This window comes from Typopeltis vanoorti, chromosome 20 (assembly GCF_054136105.1).
Source record: "Typopeltis vanoorti isolate ZY-2024b chromosome 20, IOZ_Tvanoo_1.0, whole genome shotgun sequence".
Lineage (NCBI taxonomy): Eukaryota > Metazoa > Arthropoda > Arachnida > Uropygi > Thelyphonidae > Typopeltis > Typopeltis vanoorti.
Window position 1 is genome coordinate 110,316,389 of NC_143568.1, and position 17,857 is coordinate 110,334,245.

Here is a 17,857-nt window from a genome sequence, read left to right on the forward strand (position 1 = left end):
TATACACATAGTTTATCATACTGTGCCTTAAATATATTCACTGTCTCTGCAGTCAGGTAATCCAAATAATCAATAAAATGATTACAATTAACGAAATCGATTTTTATAACTTAAACTTCCTTAATTGGCTCACAGCACACAGTATGGAAATGCACAATATACCATGTATTAATGAAATAAATATAACTATAAAATATACTTACGAAAAAGTAAAATCTAAAAATCTGTTAACATTGCAGCAATAATAGAGCCACAAAGATTAACGGTAAACAATAACAAAACTTCAGACTACGCGCAGCATAATGAAATTTTCGTCTAAATGTTGTTTGGTGTATAAAAATTTCGTAATAACTGATAACAGGTACGCGATTGGCTCCCAACATTTCGGACATCACGGAGAATTTGCAACCTTATTTCACTTACAGCATACTACAACGTAACAACTCTCACACACTATTTTCAAATAAATAAATAAACACTCAAAATAATGGAGCTTCTGAAACTTCATCCATCGGCAATCTTCGGAATTTTTTTTTTTGCACCGCGCCCTCTTTCTTTTCACTTAAGGAAATCTACAAATAATAATTAATTATTTATTATTTACAAATAACTACCGTCGTAAGTATTTATCTAAATCTGATAAATTAATAGGTTGTCAATTATCACTTAACAAATTTAAAATTATATTCTGATACAGAGGCATTTGTTTACGTTTTTAATTTTTATCATAAGATTATTATTATGTAAATATGGTGGAATGTATAAATGCGACAGTGTAGCCTCCTGCGACGAGGCCTAGGACTCCATAAAGGTGTAATGTAAACAAATAAGGTGGCCTAAAAACTTTTCAGTTGCAGGATTAATAAGAATATTTATTTTTAAGAAAAAAATTTTATATGGCATTGTAATGAATCTTGGGGTGGGGAAGATCGAGCGGGGATCTCCTGCGCATATATTAGTAATATTTGCCAATGGACTTTAACCCCCCCCCCTCCTTTTCCCAGAGGAAAGCCTGGAAGTAGTGAATAATCTAAATGGAATACAGTAACAGCTGGGAGAGGGAATTCTCAGAAGAGGGTTCGGGCGTCGGTTATGTGGAATGTTTTGAACACTCAACTTTAATCTGTTTGTTGAATGACTAAACAAACAGAAGGCTTCGTTCCCGAGGGGTTGAAATGGTACATTGTATTTGCCTCGCTCGGTGTGGTCATTCAGAGAATCGTCCATTGGCCGAGGATGCATGTAGAGGCACTCCTTTGTTGGTTCTGGGAATGGTTGCTTCTGGTCCAGAAGAAAGCTTTCGACGCTTAACATGCAATCTACTCTTAGTCGAAGCGTAAAGAAAATTTAATTATTTTTACTGCTTTTAGTTTAATTCTGTTATTAGGAAATGTTTGTTATTAGGAAAATAAGCTAAACCATAACGTTAAATAGTGGAGAAGCGGTGGGAAGTTGTGATGGAGTGAAGCGCTCCACTAGCGATGAGTCCTTTGACTCCTTTTATGTATCACGTAATAAGAGTAACTTCTTTTGCTTTCGGCTTAGGTTTTAGACTTGTTGGAATAATATTCATTGCAATCCGTCTTTGACCTGTTTTTGCGATCTTCCAGATGGTCTCTACAAGAATAGACAAATTTCCATTTGTCTATTCTTGTAATTGTCCTATTTTCTGCATTCTGTCAACATGCTTTTGCCATTGTTTTTTTCTGTTTGCTGTTCTTGTTTTGGTTATAAACTTTAAATTCTTATTTTTCCACATTGTTCTGTTTAAACATCGGGATATTGTTTGCCTTAAGTGACTGCTTTTTGTCTTGATTTTCGAAACTGTTATTCCTTCTGAGTTAATATGAATGTGTTAATTGTAAGGTTCGTCACTTGTTTGATTATTTTTCCAGGGCTGTAGAGTCGGTACATAAAATCTTTGACTCCAAGTTTACTAGCCATTTCTCCATTTAAGCCAAAAAAGGCTGGTTGTGAAAGAAAAAAAGCATAGAGGTACACTATTCTTCACTGCCATTCAATGATGTGGTTTTAAAACCTTTCTGGCGTCATTGTTACGATACCTTTGTCAGGTGTAAAGAATCTTGGTAGGTGTGTTTAGCCTCCGGTGGATTTCTGATCTTTCCTTAGCCCTGAAGTAGAGGGGGGTGTTTTTGTTGCTGTCTTTCTCATTCACAGCTTCTAACACTTAAATTTGATGCTCTTGTAGGTGCAATTTTATCAGAACCACAAAAATTACTAATTTTTGCATCACGTGCATTTTCACAATCACCGTCTTCCATAATACATTGACACACACACACACACACACACACACACACACACACACACACACACACACACACACACACACACACACACACACACACACACACACACACACACACACACACACACACACACACAATATTTCCCATCTATTGTTATTGTGAAGTGTTCAAAAACAGTGGACTCCGTTGACACTTTTCTTTTTTTTGTCATCCCATGAAAGAATTCACAAATATAATACATAAATTGACATAAAATATGTTTTATTTTGAAATTTGCAAAGCACTTGAAATTAAAATATATCCTGAAAATATAGGTCAATCAAATTATCTGTGAAATAGGAAATTTTAATATATTATTTATATTACAATTTAAATTCATTAGGAGTTGAAGTCTGTACATTTTTACAGACTCCAGTAACCAAGAATTGCTTCTGACTCTACATCTCTGATTTTTCCAGCTATTTCTAACTCATATCTGATTGATTGCCTACTAATCACGAAGTATTTTGGTTTTTTCCATACTATATTTTTGGAAAATCTGATCTCCTGGATCTTCTATGAATGCTACGTCTTCTGCATAGCATATTGCATTTACGTTTTATTATCAATTTGCATTCTATTTAACTTTTAGTTTTGTTATTATTTCAGCGATTAAAATATCAACCAGTAGTGCACTTAATGAATCACCCTGTGTCTAATTCCGTTTTTCATTTCATTTTTTTTTGTTTCATTTATTGTAGAACCTTATTATACATTTATTATAAATATTTTAATATGCTTTGTTGTGCGTTTATTTTTATTTTCGCAATTATATTTAAAGTATAAGTTTAAATTGCCGAATGCTTTATGTAAGTCTAAAACACCTAAAAACTGGGAGTGTTATTTTTATCGGTTTTTTATTAATGTAAATATTGCGTTTATACATGACTGAAACCATAACTTATCAGAATCTTAAAAAAAAAAAAAAAAGTCCACGAAGAAAAAATGATCAAAAAGGGGTCAGGTGGCGCAAATGTTGCCTTTATATATATATAAAAACAGCCGAAGGCTGCTTGTGCTGAATGTAGGCTCACCATTACTTGTTTGGTTGTTTCAACTAAAGACATTAAAATGTTATCACATTCATTTTGTTTTATATATAAAACCGACTGTATTTTTTTTTTTAATTTAAAAAAAAGAAATATAGCGTAGGCTAAGAATGTATCAACATACAGTTCAACACATGCCCACTACCCATCGGAAATCACAAATATCTTTACCCCCACTTCCTCACGGAAATCCTGGATACATTCCATACAATAAAAAATTGAAGAGTTCGTCTCTCTCTCTCTCTCTCTCTTTAAATCACTGGAGGGTTGGCAACAGAGAATAAAACTAGAAAGCATTCTATACCACATTTGGTGATTGCTGAAGAACACGACTTGTCTTGCGAGCAGTAAAAATGGACACGTTCGCATGACTGCGATGGAAGAAGATATCTTGGATGTTTTGAGCGAGTCAAAATACCGCTTTGCGATTGGTAATTATTAATCCTGCCCCATTTGGTCAAGCGAAAACGCAAGCATAGTGAGCCAGTTGTTAATCGACCGATCGTTGTGTTTACTAGTTTTCCAACATGACCTCAGAAAGTAGGTCACTTGCCGTTATCCGATTGCGGCACGCTTGTCTACCTATGGACAAGGTAGTCATCGCACCGATGACCTTCCGTCGCCCACATAAACCGAATGTTCGCCGGCGCTCCCACGCAAGGACGAATTTGAAACAGACAGATTAGATATTGCGACGATGTTGGAACAACTTTATTTAGTTCTGAGTTATCTCAAGATGCAGATGGTGAAACTTTGCTCATTTTAAACCTCTCGCACTGCTGGAACATATTTAGCATCAGAGTTGACAAAAAGTGAAATGCAAACAGGAAATAAACCCGGAAAACATTATTTTTACACTGCAGCGAAGGAAACATGCCGAAAGAGAATTCGAACGAAAAAAATCAGAACTAATTAGTCCCCTAGTACTACGTGCTTACTTAGTCCGTCTCCATGACTGGATGTCAGGGATCTTTCTTTCTTTTCTTTCATAGAGAGAAATAATGAGAATAGATATGTCAGCTAACTTGGCACACGCTTTCCGGCAATTGATGGCCGATTTCTTCACCGCAGACCACCAAACCGTATTAGCTTCTAATAGAAGTCTTTCTATGTGAACAGGCCGAATAAAAAAAGGTCTTCTTAATCAGAAGCATAAAAATGATTTATTCAGACTATTAAAAAATAGAATGAAACGCTAGCTGAGAAGCTTAATATTAAGCACTTTAAGAGGGTGGCCTAAAAAAGATCACGGCCTAACAATGAAAAATAAATAATAATAATTTCAAAATTATTTTTACTTTTCAACATAATTTCCCTTAACACTAATACATTTTTCTAGCGATGCTCCAGCGTTATTATCCCGTCCTTGTAATGGTTCTCAGTAAGATCAGCAAAATATTCCTCTACAGCTGCAATCACCTCTTGATTCAAAGAAAAACGCTGACCAGCGAGGAAGAGTTTTTGTTTTGGGAAGAGACACAAGTCAGAGGGAGCCAAATCTGGAGAACAGGGTGGATGTTCCAGCAATTGATAGTGCAGATCCCTTAATTTTCCCATTGCCAAAACACCTTTGTGGGCAGGTGCATTGTCCTGATGAAAGATGATTTTTTTCTTCTGCAAACCGGGTCTTTTCTCAAGAATTTTTTCGTCTAATCTGGTTAAAAGTTCGGAATAATATTCCCCGGTTTTGTTTTACCCTCTTCAAGATAATTAATAAACAAAATACTTTTAGCATCCCAAAACACCGATGCCATGACCTTTCCTGCTGATGGAACCGATTTTGTCTTCTTTCGCGTTGAACCGACCTTCTGTCCACTGTTTTGACTGCTGTTTGGATTCTGGTGTGTAAAGGTGAATCCAAGTCTCATCCATAGAAATAAATCGACGCACAAAATCAGTTTTACTCTTGTTAAAATGCTCTGGTCACTGTTCAGAGATTTTCATGTGAGAGCGTTTTTGATCTGCTAGGAGCAAGCACAGCACCCATCTTGCGCAAAGCTTTTTAATTTGCAATTCTTCATGCAAAATATATCCTACACGTTCTTTTGAAATGCAGATAGTCTCACCAATTTCACGCAATTTGACTCGCCGGTCGTCCATAACCATATTGCACTTGATCAATGATTTCTGGTGTTGTTACACTTTTTGGACGTCCTTCCCATGGATCATCTTCAAGGCTGGTACGGCCACGTTTAAACTCGGCAGTCCATTTCTTAATTGTCGAAAACGAAGGAGAAGAGTGTCCATAAACTTTTATGAACTTCGAATGAATTTCTTTTGATATTAAACCTTCTGTTACAAAGAATTTTATAACTGCACGATACTCAATTTTATCAATTTCAAGGGATACAGACAACACTTTTGCTTCCGACAGCTGTATAAAACAAACTACTTTATAGAATTACTTGCAATTTCACATGGATGCTTATGACTGACGTATCAACTTAGGAAAAATATATTGCCGATAGTGTTGCCATCTATGGTCGAGGACGAGAACTTTTCAGACCACCCTAGTAATGGATAAGCAGTTTCAAATTTCCAAATGGAAAACTTACGCGATTTGTTTACGTGGTGCACCGGCAAACAGGAGCATGCCAAGGGTATTTGCCGCCCTGGTGCTAACTTTTATCGGCCACCCCTAATACTGCATTGTAATCCAAATTAGATATTAGCTACATAAAATGCCGCCCTATCAATGTTGTCGCCCGGGTGTGGTGCACCCCTTACACCCTCGGGTTGGCGCAGCCCTGCCTGCAAATATCGCAAACGAGTAAGTTGAATCCTTTGAGTTATCAGAAAGAATAGCCAATATGGCGGGGGGGGGGGGGGTAGAAAAGAAAGCGAAACGAAACGAAGAGAAAAGTAAATGTAAGGAAATGTTCGGATAAATCTGATTTTAAAAATAAATCGTAATGGAAAGTATCGAGCTATAGTTCGGTGCTTCGCGAACAATTTCTAGAAGCATTTATTTTCGCCAAATTAATGTAATAAAAATTAACGAAAATACTTCCCATTAGCTGATGGGCATTCCCATTCCTGTGAGTGCTGAAAAAGTTCGTTTTGACACTCAGTAAATTAGTGTGGCGGATGTTTTCGCCAAAACAGGACGCAGCCATTTTCAATTATAAAGTGACAGTTTAGGTAGAGACGATTCGTCGCCTGGCATCGGAGCAAGAGCGCTTCAGATTTTATTACAAAAAAAAAATATGCACGTTTTCTGTAAACAGGAAATTTCTGCACTAAAACTAAAAAATGAGTAAACTAAACTTAACGCAGAATGCAAACATGAAAGAAATATGTAAATATCATTCACCAGACAGCATATAACGTTTTTGTTACTTTATTTTATAAAGGTTAAAATATTTTCTGGGATTTTTGCTTATGTTGAAACCTCCTATAGCGATGCATAATCTCCATGCCCAATCAGGACGAGCAAACTCATAAATTTTACCCTCACTGTAACCGCAACAGATAGCGGGGAATATGAAAAGCATCTTGCTTCACCCCTAAAGACATAAATGTCAATTGTCGGGGATTTTTAAACACCTATATACGATTGCATTTATAGAAGACAAAAAACAGATAATAATAAATAATAATCATAATAATTTAGAGTGCCTTACGTTTAAACACGTCTGAGAATGCTTGATCGCATTCAACAATAATGAACACGTTTTAAAGAAATTTATAAAATAGAATCAAAGTTGAACAACTTGAAGTAGTTGTTTGGAATTTACAATCCGGAGCAGGTAAGAGATCTTCCTCTTTAACTGTTCGAAAGAAAAGCTGGTCAAGAAAAATATAGCAGAAGCAGAATGTTCGCGAAATGGTTGGCCTGTGAAGACATAAGTTAATCGAATCTGTTCCTCTGAACAATATCAAGAATTTTTCATGGAAGGAGGTGGGGTTAGTGTGCCACCCGAAAGGTGAGAACAGTGTGCTAAAGTTGGATGGATTTGCAAACAGTCGGTTGCTGTGCAAGTGAGAAGCAGAAAAGATTTTGGTAGGAAGTACGAGTATAGTATTCAATCCAAGAAAATTTTGATCTTCAGTGGAGATTTGGGTATTATCAAAAAGTGAGGAAATGGGGGTAGAAGGAGATCTTTGTGTGAAAGAAAATAGGAATGTGTTTTGACAGCAATAAAGACTGAGATTTCTATAAAGAAACGTTGTAAACAGTCATACGTCTGCCATGGTTGACTTTGACATCCAAGAAGGAATCAAAAGGAAAGAAGAAATCGTTTAGGATAATTAATCAGTATATCACGTGAGAGGAAAGATAGAAAAATGTAGGAACGTCATGAATAGAAGCAGATAAAATCCATGAGCGATTTGGAAAGAATACTAAAGAAATATTCTGAAGAAAATTATTTTAGAGGCTACTACGAAAGCATCAATTGATTAATTGGAATTATGACTGAAGCGATGAGGCCAACGTATTGCGTGTGTAAATTGTGTTATTCTGACTTGTTATTCTTCTTCTTCGGAATGAAAAAAAAAGAAAGCTTAAAATAAGTGCACATTTTCCTGCCCTCCAACTATTAGTCGTGAACTCGAATCTCTCTAACATGGGTGTTTAGCGAATATCTTCAGATGATAAAATTCATCGCTGGAGACTTTGGAAAGCTGCCTGTTTGATCTATAAACTAAGTAGAAGAATTTATGAAATATTATGTAATCTTAGTCCACTCAGGATACTAAAATGTAATAGATTAACAACTTCGTAGGTCGGATCACACAAGGAACTATGTCTGTTCTCATCGGGATTGACATACATAAAAATCGCATACGTACAAAGATAATCGCGAAAAGTCACTTCCGCTTTTTCCACCTTAAGGCAGATGTTTGTAACGTTCTGAACCAGCTTCTATTGCTCTGCCGGTGTTTTATTTTAAAAAATGACAAGAATATTGTGGTCGTCAAAATACTAAATACGAGACAGTTTGCAGTTCAAGTTTTCTGCAGATGTAAAATAAGAAAATAAATAATGGAATAAGCAAGGCTGGCATGTTGAAAGACCCTCCCCTCCCCTTTTTTTTTTTTTCTTTTTTTTTTTTTCTGAATGAGAGTTTACACGCAAGGAAGGTTAACCTCATACCCTAGATGGAGTGGGTTAAATAAACCTGCAAACCTACTCCAGATAAGTTTTTTTTTTTTTTTTTTTTAGTTTTAAGCTACTTCAAAGAACCCACATGGTGTCACACCAGACGATGAAATTCATCCGAACCTAAAGAATATTACAGGACATACTCGCCATAGTCTTAGGTAGTCAAGTCGATCACCAAGGCAAGAAACATTTATGTGGAACAAGAGAGAGGAACAAGCCAAAAATGCTAAATTAGTAAATACACAAGACGGTGTTCAAACCAAGTTTTACTTAGGGATTAGCAAGAAATGACACACTTGGTCAAAGACTCCAGACCACATATATGATGATTCTGAGAAAAATATGAAGATTGAGTGGATGCAATCAGTGGAAGCAGCAGAGCTAATCACAGGTAGCATGGGCACTTAAACAGCATGGTTGGCAAAATAGGTGTTTGATGTGAGAAAAGACCCGGAGGAAGTCTAAGATCTGGGTGGATTGATGCGGTCATAAGTTTCGTATAATGGGTTGGGGACGGGGACGTGAGAATTAATAGGAAGAAAGTTGCTGACAGTGACCTGGTCATGGAGTATTTCCAAATGGTATATTATTCTACACCTCTTGAAAGCACGTCAGATAAGGATGATTCAGATGACTTCCTTTTGGTCCAATTGTTGCAATTGATGCCGCGACATTTGCTCTTCTTATGACGTAGCAAAAAAGTTGTCTCATCCACTCATAACACTAATCCTAGTGGTATTTCCAATATTTACCAACAATCCTCTGCGTATTATTATTATTATCAAAGACTAATCGAGGGAGGCCACATACTACACACACCAGCTGTCATACTTATACTTGAATTCATTCACACTGCTTGCACGCACAACATCCAATGGCTATTCATTCCAATCACGTACCACCATCTCATAAAAAAATCTAGCCCTCACACCCTTCTTGGCGGACTTCATTCTCAGCTTCCAAGGATGCCCTCTCGTCCTTTCCCCACCTTCCATAAAATGAAAAATTCCATTTACTGAAATTCTTTATAACCCATTCAGAAGTTTGTAAGTCTCAATCATATCACCCTTCTTTCTCCTGTTTGCTAGTGTCTGCAGTCTACAAATTCTCAACCTGTCTTCATAATCAGTATCACACAGTCCTGATATCATTTTAACACTCTCCTTTGCACTCTCTCCACTGTATCAGAATCACAACGGAAACCAGGAAACCAGACCTGCGCACAATAGTCCAAGTAAAGATACAAATAGTCCATAAAGAGGCAAAATAACATCCTTATCTTTACATGTGAACGTTCGTTTCAGCATTGCAATCATCTTTTGAGTTGTATTTGCAATCTTTACCACATGGCCCCTAAACTTCAACTTCCTATCTATTAACACTCCAAGATCTCTAACCTCGTCAGTTTCTTCTGGCCTAATCTCACCAATATAATACGACATTGGATATCTAATCACGCCGAAGGGAATGAACTTTACATTTACTGGTATTGAACTGACCTCCATTTTTCCATGCCCACAATTCCATCCTATTCAAGCCATTCTGCAAGTACTGCTAATGCATATCAGCAGCATTCCTCACCTATCTTTGCATCATCAGCAAATAACTGTATGTCGCTTGTCAAATCCTTCCCAATATCATTTATTAATGTATCCTAAAGACATTACTTCACTTCAGAAAGGAATTCGGATTATAATTCGATGTCCATTTCTTATCTTCTAGGAGCTTCCTTTTAGCCACATTTACTTCTTTTTTCGTTAGAAATGCGTGGGTTCAAAACCTCTCTTAATGTTAAGATGAATATTTAGGACTTTTGTACTCAAGTCATTTTCTCTTGTCTCATATAGAGGAAGCAGGGTATCTTCCTCCGTGATTAATGTTCTTCACATTGTAAGACAGAAAAAACCGGAGAGAGCTATTCGTTAATTTCTTCTTCTGTAATTTGAATGAATATTGTTTCCTAAGTCATTTCCAGTTTTTTGCCTTACATGATTCGATGAGCTCTTTAATGTGGTTGATTTTAATTGCTGGTTTACGCTTGTAACTCAAAATTCACATCTTTGTTTAGTGGATTACTGAAATTCATTTAGAAATTTTTTTAAAAAAGAAACACTTTTGAATTTAAATTATTGTCTTTCATCGAAAGCCACGGTTCCCAATATAGACTCGTCCAATGAGCCGCTGAATGGGGAAAAATCCTTTCGCTTCATCTGTAACATTGGCAATGTGGCTTCGGGCCACTTCCCGAGTTTTCATTAAAAAAATAATTGCAAAGGTATCATGGCAATCTTCACTATTTTCTTTCGTGCATTCAAAGGTTTTACTATTTGTAAAGAAAGTTCGTTGCAAACACGAATTAGAATTGCGGCTGAAACATCGTAGGCCGCTTAAGCACCTAATATCTGAACTACAAAGATCGTTTTTATGTACAAATAAAAGAGAAAACATGTTTAGAAGCTGACGTGGACTTTCTGCCAAAAGAAATAACAGACGCCTTTTTTTTTTCTTTTAAAGTCTTCTTTGTGAGATCACCAAACATCTTTGTTGCATTTCTGGTGTCACCGAGTCGTGACATCCAGAACATGACTGTTCTGATGGCGTCAGTTAGCTAGCATCTGGCTTTCTTTCTATTTTTTTTTTTTTTTTTCTGTGTGTGTGTTTTTTTCTCTCACACGCACCTGAATCGTTAGGCAGCAATGAGTGTATCCTCGCTGCTGTAAAGGCAAACATGACAAAAATGTGATCTGCAAAGAAAAAAAAATTGCTTTTGTATTAGCTCATCGTGGACGATAGACAAGCCAAGTTTAAAAAAACCCGCATCTTTATTTCCTCAAGTAAAAGATCACTGGACTAGGATTTCTTAATTTGGAACCAGTTGTACTCTGTCTCGATTCTAATAGAGAAATCCCAAGGAGGAACACCAGTCAACAGGCAGTAAATAGGTTGTACTTGGTGGTACCGCGGGGCTGGAAAAGCATGGGCACAGTATTTGTGCATAGCACTAGCTAACAAGGCGTCTGCATACCGAGGCGTAGTTTCTAATAACACCGGGTGGAGGTAGGGTTGTACGACATGTTCTCTCTACGCATGAAGAACCCATCGCTGAACCCACCCCCAGGACCGCATCTGTTTATCCCGGCTGACATCTAAACCAATAAATAAACAATGTTTCCAATGCTTGTCTTAACCCTAATTGAGCTTATGCCAATTAAGAAGGGTGGATGCAAATGAAAAAACGAAAAGGAAATATCGAACAGCTAGCATCCCGATAAGAAAACCGAAAGTCTAGTTATACGAATGGTGCAATATGCTGTATTTAAATACAATTAATACAACACGTGTATAACATTTAACAATGAATGATCGACTCATAGAGATTAAAAAAATTTACTTATAAATAAAGTCGACAGGAGGAGGGGGGGGGTGAATAAACTGCGTTTCATTATGATACTAACTGTTGCTATCAAGTGACGTGAATCACTCCGCATTAAGAGGTCCAAAACATATTCATACATCGCCACAGGGATCCATTTGATGAATTGCTCTCGGCAATATTTCTATTAGTTCATTAACCTCTCTTATGAAAAGCACTCCCATCAGTTTCTGTTCTATCTTACGTAGAAATTTCACTTGCAGTCCGACGTGGGCAATGAAATCCTCCTGCAAGTTCGGTTAACTGTACATGAAATATCCGACTCGATGACCATAAATTACACCGATTAACACCAAGAATCCCGTCAGAATCACAATTCTCATTTTCCTTCTGCTCCACAGTCGCTTCTTGCACTAACATGCGGTGCAAGAAGATTGATGACAGCGCCACTTTTAGTACCACACACGATGTAAGATTAGGATAATCTGCATCTTTGCTCTTGAGATCAAGTAGAAGTTTTTCAAGTGAATCGGGCCGCCAATAAGCACAGTGGTTTATTCTTGTTCGTTGTTGTTGGGAAATACAATTTATTTATTAAACTAATATTCCATCTTCAATCTAATAAGGATCTGAAAGCTGCGATTGTTCACATTACAAGACGAGCTCTTAATTTTGTCCGTAAGTTTCTTAGGCCGGTGGTTTGCACGTTTTTCCCGAAGGAAACTGCTACCTCCGTATGAGCCCGACTAACTCGCCTTCAGGAATTACAAGCCTACACTTGGAAAATTATGGCAAATTAAATTTTAACCAACATATTTTCAAAAAAGGTAATCTAATAATGCGTTTGGGCTGAGAGGAGGAGTTCGTGGACAATAATGGATTCGTAGACACAAATGAACAATAGAAATGGGTGCAGACAGTTGCCCTACATGTAATAACTTTAAAATTACTAACACTTTTTTCAAGTGCTATAAATGCCCTTGGAAAGCAAGACACCTTAAAAGTAAAACTAAATACCAACCAATAGGAAAACAGCTAACATGTTGCTACAGAACAGAGTGGTCGCCAGTGCAGGAATGGGATCAGATCATTATCTGTAACCAGGAAAATTGAGAATATCCCTAAGATGGTTTAAAATTAACCAAATCAGTACTAAGAGAAATCATCAGGAGTCTTGTAGAGTTCAACTCTTGGATAACAAAAGTATTAACTACATTCTTTTTTTTTTTTGCAGGGAATAAAGGAAAAGAGTATAGCAAATACAAGAAAATGATGATATAGAGATTGAATGGAATAATTTAAAAAATATATTAATAAATGCAGCAACGGAATATCTGGGGGGGGGAAGTAAATGGAAGAGGAGAAAGGAAGTAGGAAACTTGGATGAGTATATTGAAGCAATAAACAAAGACAAGAAAGAAGCAGAAAACGATGGAGAAGCACAAATTAATCATAAAAAGAATGCTGGAAAAAGAATTGAGAAACGTGGGATCACTTCATAGTAAAATTAGAAAGCAATCTTACAGCACAACAGACCAAAATACAAATAAAAGTTTAAGAAATAAGTTGGTAAAAAGAAAAATATGTGTAACTAAAAACTAACTTGCTTCTCTCTGGCCTTAAAACTGGTGATAAGTTATACACAGAAATATTAACTTCAAAACTCGAACCATATGCCGAAACTTTTCATGAAGAATAAAATGACTTCCGAAAAGGATGAGCTTGCGTTGACCGCGTATTAAAAGTTCTCATGGAAAAAGTGTGAATTCAACATAGAAACAAGAAAGCATTACCGGAAAGCTTTGGATCATACTCAAGAAGTGAAACATCCCAAATCAGCTGCTCTCTCCCAACATGTATCGAAACAACCAAACAGCTGTAAGAATCAGTGAAAAAGGTTCAGAATGGAAATCATTAAACAGGAGTCCTTCAAGGATGCCCAATGTCACCACTCTTATTTAAGATCTATATAGATGAAATAGTAAAGAAATGGAAGGGAAAAAAAATCTGAAACCAGCATTTAAACCAGATCGTGGAAACTATGCTTCACACCATGTTGTTTGCAGATGATTAAATAATCAATTCAAGAAGTGAAGATTAACTTCAGATCAATGTACTCCTTCGACATGACTGCTAAAACAATTCAGAATGCAAATATCAGAGACCAAACAACAATCATGGCTTTTAAAGGCCTATCCACAGGGGGTGGATTTACGAATAAGCTAGAATTAGAATTTAAAACCTAAAATTTATCATCCAGTAGAAAGGGCCTCTTAAATGTTCTAGTTTAGGGTGCACGACAATCTTAAATCCAGCTCTGAGACTACCTCCACTCAGAAGTAATGATTGAAAAATATAATTTTAGAATAAGTGAATCATTCTACAAAATAAATTAATTCAACTTTCAAAAGGACTGCCAATCTCTACTGGTTTTCGAACACTCACGATACTTCAGACCAGGACCAAAGTATTAGCGGGACGACAAAATATTTTTACTTCATTAAATTTATGGTCGGGAATGCCTCGGCGAGTGAATGCCGCCAGGAGAGTGTTCCTCATGAATCTCCTGGACTTCCGAATGGGGACGAAAGACCAAGGGAGAAATACTGAAGTAACAGAATGATTAAGTGGGAGTTTGGTTCTGAAATCATCAGAATTAGCTGAGCGTTCTGACTTATTGAATTTGGTATCGCCGCATCGGCGTTGTCTGTAGTATTATGGTCAACAATTACCCAAATAAAATATAATTTGGGGCCTGGGGGAAATTCCTCTCCTTTTCAGTGGCCATTGCATTATTGAAGGGTATACAGACAGACTAAGAAACGTTTTAAAATATTCACACTGTAAAATAAATCCTCTAAAGCTGTAAAATTTTTCAAAGGGCGCAGGCGGAATTCTTATCTCCAAACTTGTAGAAGGGTAAAGTAAGAAGCTGATCTTCACTTAGTCATCAGCCGAGTTTATTTTGAAAACTTCGGGAAAAGATTTGTCGCCATCTTGACATCTGAAATGTTATCTGATGATTACAATCAGAGATGGTTCTGGGATTAAAATCGAGTTTTCGGGATGGAGGAAAACTATTTGTCTGAGCCAAAGATCGACTAACTTGGAAACCAAGTGGAAAACTTTCAAGCGTAGAAAATGTTGTTCCAGTCGGTGATTAAACTCGAACCTGCAAGTCTTTCTTCCGGTCTAGCATTATGAAATCAGAAACGTTGCCTCTAAGCAGACACAAAACTTATTGAAATGTTAGACTGAATTCTGAATCCTGCAGTTGTTTTGAGAATATTTTCTTCCCAACAGTGTCTGAGCTATACATTTGTTGCCTGATACGAACATCCTTTACAGGTAATAAAATGTAAAGAAAAAGGCTCAAGGAGCCCTTCCTGAGGAAGATTGATGCCTTTTAGAAGGCGATATGATGCAGTCGCCTGTTTGTCTGGCCTATCTCTCCGTCTTGGCTTCTTCCATTTCATTATTTATAAAACAGACTCTGAATGAAGTTTAGAGCTTTTCAAACTATGTATTCCTCACAGCAAGAAACCGAGCTTAATATTAAACAAACTACAACAGATCCTGGATTAATATTAAAGTTCATGTGGAGCGCTGAGGTCAGTAAAACTATTTTTTGGGGAGAAGTGACCATCTTAATTACGAATACTTGTGAAATATTAAACAATATAAAATAATTTCTATTATTTATGTCTTTTAGAAGACAACTGATAGAATTGGGTTGTGAAACATTTGCGAATTTTAGTTACAAGAGTCACATATCTGCTCATTCTGAAACAAACTTTCTCCAGACATACTGACGTACTACAGGTTGATCAACCAACCTCTCGTGTATGCGCTCAACATTATATATAAAAAAAGAAACACCTGCATTTGTTATCTAATTGCTGAAAAACTTGACTCACACTCGTCTGTTTGGATAGGATTAAGATTAAATACTTTATAAAAGCATCGTTATCGTTATTCTAAATAAGTTAAACACGTCTCCAATACGAAAAACTCATCTAAGCTCTACCTTTTGATTGTTTTAATAGTTTGCAATTTCTAAAATAGCATTTTGGATTGGCATCGACATTTAAGGGTGTGCTATCAACCAAACAAGTTGCCTTAGCAACAGGTGGAAGTAGTGACTGGTGCGAGACTTCATAAAAGCTGATGACCGAGATTAGCGTGTAAAGTGCTTAACCATTCGACCGATGCAGACTGTTAGGGGAGAGGACGTTTGTACACCAGTGTTGGTTGAGCTCGTTTTAAGACAAATAAGGACAGGAAGAATTGGCGTTAATGAATGAATAAGTGTGAATGGATAAAAAATCGGAATCTTGAGAGGGGGAAAACACCAATGCTTGCAACCGGCTGGGTATATCCTCCTGGATTCGAACTCTCGTCATTAAGCTAGACAAGCTGTTGTCTACCACAGCTGGTATTAATGGTAATTTACTGCTGGTATTATAATTCCTTATTTCGTTGATTAAATGATCTTTTAGTGCTTTGTTGGTCCATTTAGTTGGATTATGCAGCATCATTTCATTAATGCGCTTCTGCTGCAAGATTTAGTTGGTTAATAACGTAAAGTACACACGAACTCGACCTTCGCGAAGACGCCTAAGTACAACAGCAGCGCCTCTACCGTCAGTGACCGTCGTTTACCATTCTGCATGTAACTCGAGCCGCATGCTAGTAAACATGCGGAGAAAGTCAGAAGAAAAAAAAAAACCTTTTTGTTTCGACTGTTCAGTACAATCGGTGATGGTGTGTCGTCAATGGTTCATTGTGGCGTACGCAGACTGACAGGTTCTCGAGGTTAGAGGCAGTCTCGACCCATTAAAATGGCCTCTCGTTACTCGGGATGGCATTTAGAGGGGTAAACGACACACAACTCCCAGCTGCCCGCTTGCGCGTGAATCATCATTAGCGCTCTGTATGTGTGCCTCCCACGTGGCACTCCCTGTGGCATCAGAGGTCGGCGATTTCCCCGGGACTTCACCGTTAAAATCACGGAATTAAGGAGGGGGAGAACTTCCGGAGATGCTGCGAGGGAAGCATCATTTACAATATTTGCAAATATTAGCAGGCTTTTGTAACATAGTTCGTTGAGGTCGAAGATACGGAATGAAATTCGGAAGGACAGTGAACTTTAGATAGTTAATGTAAAAGACTGGTGCACAAACCGACAAAATCATTAACCAAAAGAGAAGAAAACAGCCGATTATTTGACACACTGCTGCAATTATCAATAAAGACGATGGCATCCGAGTACGTTTATCACAGCACAGTGGAAATACAGTTCGATGAATTTCCACTTGGAATAAAGAAGCGCAATACAATGACTGGAGCGTGTTATCAAGATGGAGGTAAGGATTCGTGGAATATTGATAAATAGGAGTGCTTGTTTGCAAAGTACAAATCAGTGACTGCAAAAGTGTTTACTAGAGGGAGAAGAATCACGATAGGTAATGACGAGGAAGTGACTGTTTACTACTAAATTGGACCTCACATACAGTATACAAATGCGCACATATTGGCCGTCTGGATTTCTCGGAGATCAGTAAGAGTTGGAAAATGTTCAACGGCATGTAAATGTCAAGCCTTGGAACGTCGATTACGAGGACAGTGAGATGGGAGTGCAAATTGCAGCATTGGTAAATGGGAGGACGAACTGGGACAAATTATTGAGGGCTTACCAAACTTACCCGAGATACTTTTCAAAGGAAAACTAACCTCTGGTAAAGTGTGAAAGAATAAGTAAGGGAGCTAGAGACAAATTTTTTTGCATGAAGAGTGGTGGATGAGGTAGTGAGTGCGCAAACGGCGAACCAATTTAAGACATGACACTCAGGGCCGTGTCAGATGACGTCCTCTCTGTAGTTTAAGTAGCGTGTTCGTAAGCAGGACTGATTTCCGTTTTCTCCTAAACCCTCAGCAGGACGAACTCGACAACAAAACATCTCTTCCGTTCCTCCCATCAAAACATAACCCAGTATTTTTATAATTTGTTCTTTTTTTT

The 17,857-nt window shown here is 37.3% G+C and overlaps 1 protein-coding gene across 1 annotated transcript in view; it reads right to left on the minus strand.

Annotated features, from left to right (window-relative positions):
* Positions 1-17,857, minus strand: part of LOC150095787 (matrix metalloproteinase-2-like) — a 172,217-nt gene that overhangs the window by 134,276 nt on the left and 20,084 nt on the right. The window lies entirely within an intron of this gene.